Source organism: Aotus nancymaae, unplaced genomic scaffold (assembly GCF_030222135.1).
Source record: "Aotus nancymaae isolate 86718 unplaced genomic scaffold, 86718_ANA_hifiasm-v0.15.2.pri h1tg000004l, whole genome shotgun sequence".
Classification (NCBI taxonomy): domain Eukaryota; kingdom Metazoa; phylum Chordata; class Mammalia; order Primates; family Aotidae; genus Aotus; species Aotus nancymaae.
The window spans coordinates 38,049,876-38,058,504 of NW_026988415.1; the positions used below are offsets into that span (position 1 = coordinate 38,049,876).

The following is an 8,629-nucleotide window of genomic DNA, read 5'->3' on the forward strand; positions in this document are numbered from 1 at the left end:
GCTTAAGTTTAAAAACTGATGTCCTAGGGAATAAGGACCCCCAACAACTGTAATAGAGTACTGCAGACTGTCTGCTAGAAAGAATTGGGATGGCAGAATATACATTCAGTTCAATGACAGGTGAGAGGGGCATGGCAAGTGGGGAGAAAGTTGGGATTGACCCATTCATCCAGAAATAGCTTTCCTGCCAACTTGTCCCAGTGTCTGGGAAATTCACAATTAGACATTCATTCCTTTAAATTGTGAGGACTTCATAATTTAGAAGGCATCTTTATTAATAAGTAAATGCCTCTGGCAGAAGGAATGCTACAAGCCACTTATCAGCCATGAAATCTTACGGAGAGTGACCGACCATTTCTTCTGTTGGAGCTGAAAGATTTCTGGGGATGAAAGACTTCCTGCGCGTAAAGCAGGACATTCCCGTTATCATTCAGATCTGCCCAGGATTAAGGTGGTTCCTTGGAGACAGGACTTTTGGTGTTAAAACCAGGAAAGTCCTACACAAACCTGGATAAGATGTTCGTCTTATAACGTGGAGGAGAGAGCTGCATGTTAGAAGCATGGACTGGACTACAGTAGGCATTGTTGTGTAGGTGGCTTTAGAAGCCATGCAGCTAAAGGTGCCCCAACTTTAAATATGGGGTTGAGCGGCCCGGGGCAGCGGCTCAAACCTGTAATCCAAGAACTTTCGGAGGCTAAGGTGGGCAGATGACTTGAGTTCAGGAGTTTGAGACCAGTCTGGCCAGCATGATGAAACCCTGTCTCTACTAAAAATACCAAAATTAGCCCGGCGTGGTGGCACGCACCTATAATCCCAGCTACTTGGGAGGCTGAGGCAAGAGGATCACTTGAACCTAGGAGGCAGAGGTTTCAGTGGACTGAGATCACACCACTGCACTCCAGCCTGGGTGACGGAGCAAGAGACCATCTCAATTAAAATAAATAAATAAATAAACATGGGATTGACAGGAAAATTTTTTTTAGAATCAGGTTGTGCCAACTTCAGCAAACGAATGAAGGTAAGCTTTTGCATACAACAAAGACACAGGAGATTATTAGGACATGTAATACATAGCACAAGACCCTTCCATGAAATTTAGTGCAGATAAACGATTAAGAATTACTGTACAAAAAGTTATACAAATGTCAGTGCATGCATAAGATGGAATATAATGCCTCCATTTAAATTATGGTAACAAAGATTCCTAAAGTACATTTTTTCTTCAGTATATTATATTTAATTTTCACAATAACTCTCTGACTTTGGATGGACTTTCTTAGCCATAATAATAAAGTTTTCTTTGACTGACAATTATATTTGTCTTTTGGCATTTTATATCTCCTGGCTTGGGGGTCAGTTCAAAGTGCAGCCATGATGGCAACATTGAAGGGGTAGACATATTCATGGAAGGCTCTGAGGGGGCTCAAATGCCCCATTTATATGTCTCACATGTTCTAGCAGGGGTTTTGAGAGATTTTGGAGAAGTGCCTATGTAAAGGTGCAGGCAGGACTCGTCTTCCTGTCCTGAGGGGTTCTGCAACACTTTGATCTCTCTCAAAGGGGACAGTAATAATCCTAGTTGTCCACATGCCTTGCTGTTAAAACCAGGGCCTTAACCAGGAGAGGGACTGGGCGTATGTGGGAGTGGTAGAGTGGCCATATAGCCTCACTAAACCCCACTCTAAACTCAGTGAGGGGCACTCAGATATGCATCAAGCTTAGAATATGGGGAATGAAAGGCTTCCAGTGGAGTAGGGCGTTGTAGTAGAGACAGAAATAATGAATGGGGGTCCATGATTTCTTTCTCTCTGGTGGGTTCTCTCCTCCACTGTCTCCCACATCCATTGTAAACCTGGTGCAGGAGGGCTAAGCATAGCAAGGAGAGGGTCCAGGGAAAGGAGACAAAAACACACTTTTTCTTCCTATTTCAAATCTAACTCTTTTCTTGTTTAGAATTAAAAAAAAGTGCAGCTCACTGCCAGCACTCATTTAATTTTACATAAACACGCTCTTTGAGGCTGAAGCAAATCAGACTGATTTTCAATATGAAAATAAAACATAAAAACCGTTCTGTGAGTTATTTCTAAACAGACTAACATCAGAATCATTTGAATCATCAGAATCATCTATTTCAAAAAAATCAGTTCATGAAATGAATCTTTGGCCAACAACTGTTCGAGAATGATGTTAACAGCACGCGTAGGAATGCTACATATTTTAGGATTTGACACTTTTGGTGATTTAGAATTACTATACTTTGTAAATGGAAATACCACTACTAAAACAGAATGCTATTAATAGAACGATGTCTTTTTTTTCCAAAGTCGATATACTAGAGCAATGTGAAAATAATAATAAAAGTGAGAAATTTCCTGGAAAAGTTTTCTGCAGTGTTTACAAGTGGTGGGGCAAATGGAAAAAGGGCTAAATTCTTCTGTCTGCCTTTTTTCCCCCAAGAATATTTTACATTTCCAGACCTATCTACAATTTCTCCCCAAGAGAGCGCATTTGCTTCCACCAACCTGCTTACCTTAGTGTCCCCCAAATATGCCATGAAGATCCGCACTTGCAGGGCTGTTCTCACATTCTCCCCTATGCCTAGCCTTTCTCTTTTGATCTATTCTCCCACTACTGAACACAAAGCCCCACCAGGCCTTCCCTTCAGCACAGTGATGCATTTTCATTGCTTTATCTAGGTCTTTTTCACCTGAACCAAAGCTGTTTATTGCTTCAGAGGCTCAGTGAAATTTTGTGACAGGAAGTATTCCTGCAGGATATATATTGTTCTAAAACTGAGTCAGCTACTTGGGGGAGGGGGACACTTCCTATACACATGAAGTGGACTGGGTGCCCAAGGGACTGTGCTTTAATCTCACAGCTAGGTAAAGAAATTGCTGAACATCATTCATTTCCTATGGTTAAATAAACAGGCCCTCTGCAGTGGTGGTGGTGTGGGGCTTTGAAATACAATGGTTCTTTCATGGGGCCTGCCTTAAATAACAGTCCTGCAGTAACCAGAGTTTACATAGTCCTCAGCTTCTCAGAAGTTCACGTGTCCCTTCATATCAAAACACGCTGTCCTTAGTATATGAACATGACATCCATGACCCATTAGCAATAGGAACTAGAGTAGGCAGTAGGCTTGGAGTTGTTTTGCCAGCAGCAGGGATGAGGCTGCACTCAATCTTTCAATCTCTTACTCAGGGTTCCTTGCGACCAAGGGCAACCATTTTCCAACCAGGATTAGGCCATGGAAAGGATCAAAGCTAGTTGATCCCCACAAAATCACTCCCCTGGCCCTGTGCTCTAACCACCTCGACTAATCACCTCAACTAACCAGACATACATGCTTTACTGTCTAAAGGCTTTTATGTTTTTTAATTCCTCACATGACTCCAGGAGTGCAGACAGACTCTGGAGTCTATCTGAATTCAAATCTTGACTTTTTTCCTCAGTTATTTAACCTTTCTATGCCTCAGCTTCTTCATCTATAAAATGAAAATAATAGCACCTACCTCTTAAGATGAGTTTGAGGATTAAAAGTGATGACATGTGTCAAGTGCCTAGAGCAGTGCCTGGCAGGTATTTAACTACTCACTTAATGTTGGCTCTTACTTTTGTTCATTCTTGCCAAAAGAGAATGCCAACAGTGGAAATATCCTGCCTTATGGACTTTGGTTTGCTAACCAAGTGAGTGCCAACTCTTCCCCATCTATATTTATCAGCCTAGATTCCTTGACAACCATGTAAGGCTCACCCATAGCCCTCACTCCCTGCCCATCTTGACAACATTGCTCAAGTGCTTTGTGTGTGTGTGTGTGTGTGTGTGTGTGTGTGTGTGTGTGTGTGTGTAGCAGACACTGCCATTGGTGCTGTGAAGAAACACCAAAGAAATTTAATCTCTGTCCTCAATAAGCTTAACATTCATCTGGAGAGATGGGCCGAAAGCAAGGCAACTTGGACTGCATACAAACCTATCACAGTACACACAGCCCGAACCCACTGGGCCTGCACAGATGCAAGCCCAGACCCAGAATGCTCTTTTAACCCAAAGCTGGGAAAGTTACCACAAAATGTCCAGAAGATATCTTATAAGACATTCCTGGTTTTTAAAAGAAATTTTTTTGGTTGGTTTCCTGACAACATGAGAAAAGTTTACATCCATTAATCACCCAGAATTGTGCTGGGTACTGTGAGAATAGATTATCTATCTATCTATCTATCTATCTATCTATCTATCTATCTATCTATCATCTATCTATCTATCTTATTTAAGAAGGGTACTGAGCCCTCGAAGCGTTTCCAGTCTAGCAGAATCTTTGAAATAATTTTTAGAACAATGCAATAAAAGGACAAACATTATATGACTCCACTTATATGAGGTACCTACAATAGTTAAATTCATAAAGACAGAAATTAGAATAGGTTACCAGCTATTGGGGGAGGAGGCCTGGGGAGTTATTCTTTAATAGGTACAGAGTTTCTGTATGAAATAATTTTTTTAAAGTTCTGGAAATAGACAGTGGTGATGGTTGTACAACATGAATGTGTTTAATGCCATTGAATTATACACCTAAAAATAGTTAAATTGGTAAATTTTGTTATGCATATTTTACTACAATCTAAAAAAAATAATGCACAACTGTCTAAAAAAACTTCATGTGTTAAATTATGCAGCCCATGCTGACAGTGACTTGTAGCTATAATGAACTCACAATTTAAAAAAAGCTCAAGGAGAGCTGGAGTAACTGAGGAATGTTAAAGAAAAGGCAAGTTACGGCCAGTGCTGTAATCCCAGCACTTTGGGAGGCTGAGGTGGGAATTCGAGCTGCCTGGGTAGGGTGGGGCCTGATCACAGAGGGACCTGAGCAGCAGGCAGACACTTGAATTGGAAACTTTGGGCACTAGGGGTTCACTGTAGTGTTTTAAAATTTATTACTGCTGATATTTTGATATCTGAGCAAATCTGTATACTTAATTCTAGTAAGCCAATGAGTCTGGTTTTGATAATATATGATAATTATGTAAAATGCCACCACTGGGGAAATCTGGGTGATGGGTACAAGGGACATCTCTGCATTATTTTTGCAATTTATTACGAGTCTAGAATTATTTCAAAATTTAAAAAGTATGAAATTGCCTCTGATGAAGCCTGCGTTGGTAGGGACATCTGAGTGATGATGAATGTCAACCGCTCTGATGGTTAAAAAAAAAAAAAGTATGAAATTAATTGTTGAAAGATTAATCTGTTATCTGTGTGAATATTAGTTTGAAAGGAGAAGAAATCGAGGCAGGATGAGAAAAAGTCATTGCAAGTATGTATTTCCTTGCTTAAACACTTAACCATGGTTCATTCAGAAAAGAGAATAGCCCCAAGTAAACCAAACTATCATTCCCACCGTTTAGCTAAGGAGAGGATCTTTAGTTTATTCAATTTTTGAGCCAAATGCTGTGTTGCTCGATGAGAATGTTTGGTCTTGGGGGTTTGGAATTAAAAGTGACTTTATAGGCAGTCATCTAGAGGTAGTCAGGCCCTGACCTGTTTATAAAAAGACTGAGCAACTCCATCTGCTCAGCTGTTGGACCAGCTAAAATGATCTTATTCTCTAGGAAAATACAATGGAAATACCTCTCAAGGTCTGTAGCCTACAAAGAGGGTACTGGGTTTGGTACAGTCTTCTGCAGCTAGTGAGTGGGCATCTGGCTGAGCAATATGCCCATCCTGGGTGATGGAGACTCAGAAGTTCATCATCCAAGCATCATCTGCTTGCCCAACCAAGCCTATTCAGCATCCACAATCCACAAAGGAAAAATCTGAACACCAACAAGTAAATGTTCTTCTGCTTCCCTTCCTTGGGCTTTTTTTTCTTCTTTATTTTTGTTTCTTAGAGAACAGAAAATATTGATTGGGGTAAACAGTGAGTGAAGGGACAGGGTTAGAGGTCAACCTTCCAAGTCATCTGTCTTATTAGGTAGCTAGTCCATCTTCCCTGTGCTCCCTCAGGATGATTGGGACCCTTTAATGAGCCACTTGGAGTAAATCCCACCAGCTTGCTGCAGCTGGGTGCCAGGATATGGGCCAAAAGAGGAGTGGCAGGGTGTCCAGAAGGAACTGGAAATACTTTTCCCTGTTTTTGTATTTCAGTAGCTCTTCTTTAAGTTTATACCCTTCATCCCATTCTGTCTCTTGCTTCAGCAATTTTTTCTGGGGAACAGGGCTCCTGTTGCCCGTTGAGTTTGTTTTCTGCTTTGGACAGCAGCTGGCTCCCTTAATGCTTCTGAGACAGCTCAATTATCTTGATTGTTGCAGTTTGGGCTGCAGAGTTAAACCAGCCGGTCATGAATACACAGAGGATTTATCACTTAATAGCTGAATTGCTTGAGTCATTAAAGAGTAGGAGAGAAACAGCCAATTGATTGTTAATCCTGCGGAAATGTAACAAGAAGATGGCTGTTAGCTTCCTGTTGCATCCTTTAAGGGTCCCCTTTGTGAAAGGATGTCTTGTGTTTTGCTTTTCTGACCTTTGGGGTGGGAAGCACAGTTTGCGGAGAGGCAAGGGGCATGGTAGGGTGAAGGGAAAGCAGTTCTGGACTTCTGCAAGCAAGCTGTGTACTTTGGGTTTTTGCATATCCTGTCAGACTAGTGTCTTTCTAAGGTTTATTCCAAAGATATTTGCATCCCCTCCTTATAATGGTATTTGCATTCAGCTGGGCAGGTAGCTGAGTTCCAATCTTTCCCACTGCTCCTGTGTGGACTCAGTGGGAGGACAGAGTGAGTTTGCCAAGAGGACTCAAAACTTTCATGCTTGCATTAAAACATCAGTTCCCGGGCCGTGCGCAGTGGCTCATGTCTGTAATATCAGCACTTTGGGAGGCCGAGGTGGGCGGATCATGAGGTCTGGAGATCGAGACCATCCTGGCTAACATGGTGAAACCCTGTCTGTACTAAAAATATGAAAAATTAGCAGGGTGTGGTGGTGGGCGCCTGTAATCCCAGCTGCTCAGAAGGCTGAGGCAGGAGAATTGCTTGAACTTGGGAGGCAGAGTTCAGATCGCGCCACTGCACTCCAGCCTGGGCGACAGAGTGAGACTGCATCTCACACACACACAAAAAAAGTCAGTTCCCATCCAGCTGGTGGCTGATGAGAGACCTTGGCCTTGAACTATATCAATGTTCCTGCAAAGCGGAACATTTACTTCAGAGATAATCCATACACCAGGCCAAAAAAAAAAAAAAAACCTACTCTCAAACTTTGTGCTGGGAGGCAGGGGTGGAACAAAGCAGCGTATGGAAAAGGGAAATTCTGTGAGCACCTCCTAGCAGTGTGACTGTGCCGTCCTCTCAGCCTGTGCCTTTTCTTCTGTGTGACCCAAGTTTGAAAGCATCCTCTTAGAGCAGGAGATGAGTGGGCATCAGAAAAGTCCTGTCTGTACCTTTGTGTAGGTACTTCTTGAAATTTCACCAAAGGAACATGTAGAAGGAGTTCTTGAGCTCCACCCCGCCCCCTGACACACACAGAGCCTTCCATGAATATCTACACCTTTAATGTTGCCATCATGGCTTCATTTTAACTAAAATGACCCCAAAGCCAGGCTATACAAAAGGTCAACACAAAATTTAATTCTTCATCTCAAACTATGCCCAACTGCCCTGTCCCCCCAAGCTTTCCAGACAAGCTTTCAACAAATCTCACAGATAGTAGCAACAATAGCCAGAGCAACGCCTTCCCTGCAGAGTCAGGCAATGGTTGTTCTAGCACAAGAAAAGCCATCTCTCTTTGTTTATCCCCACAGGTTGTTTGTGAAAACTGAAAGTCCCTCCCCTCCTTCCCAGCATAGCTGTCTGCGTGCTGTTTGGCCCCAGTCAAAGGTGCTTGAATCTCTTTTTCAGCAGCTACTGCTGCGCCGGGGGGAGTCTTCACCGAGAAAGGCCTTGCTTGTCCCCTCTGCACTTCCAATGTTGGGTGAGTCTCCTCCAATAAGTCCACTGTGGAGAAGTCTTCTTCTTCTTCTTGGTTCCCTCATTAATTTATCTTAGATTATTTGCTGATTAGAAAATGGTATGTGGTCATGTAGAAATCTGGACCAGTTACACAAAAGGGTCAAGAAGCCGAAAAACCTAGCAGCCACGCACAATCCCCCTGTCCAGCAATAACCAATATTGACATAGTAAGTATGTCTCTCCTGGCCTTTATTGCTCCGTGTTTTCTTAACATGGCTGAGATCCGACTACCTGGAAAAGGTGGCTACCATTTTATTGCCTGCTTTTTTTCTCCTTAAGCATTTTATTCAGAAGCATTTTCCATGCTTTTAGGAATCTTTGCTACCACAATTTAAATGGACGCAGCATATTCCATCTTATGCATGCACTGACATTTGTTTTTTAGGACAGATGATAGCACAGTGCCATACCTTCCGTGAAATGTAATGCTGAAAGGTGAAATAACAGTAAATGATATTGTTAGAGAGATTCTATGCAAATTACTCTTCCAAGTGCCTTACGTGTCTTATCTCATTTAATCCTCACACAACTCTTTGAGGCAGGTTCTATTAGTATTCCCATGTGAGAGAAGGGGAAAGTAAGAAGAGATGGGTGTCTTGCTCAGAGAAGCACAGGTAGTAAGTGGC

At 42.2% G+C, this 8,629-nt stretch overlaps 1 non-coding gene across 1 annotated transcript; it reads left to right on the forward strand.

Moving 5' to 3' along the window:
- The first annotated feature begins 5,132 nt into the window (after positions 1-5,132).
- On the forward strand, positions 5,133-5,210 carry LOC135269375 (small nucleolar RNA SNORD74). Its single transcript, XR_010337664.1, has one exon. It is a non-coding gene; the product is annotated as a small nucleolar RNA SNORD74 (small nucleolar RNA).
- The last annotated feature ends 3,419 nt before the right edge of the window (positions 5,211-8,629 follow it).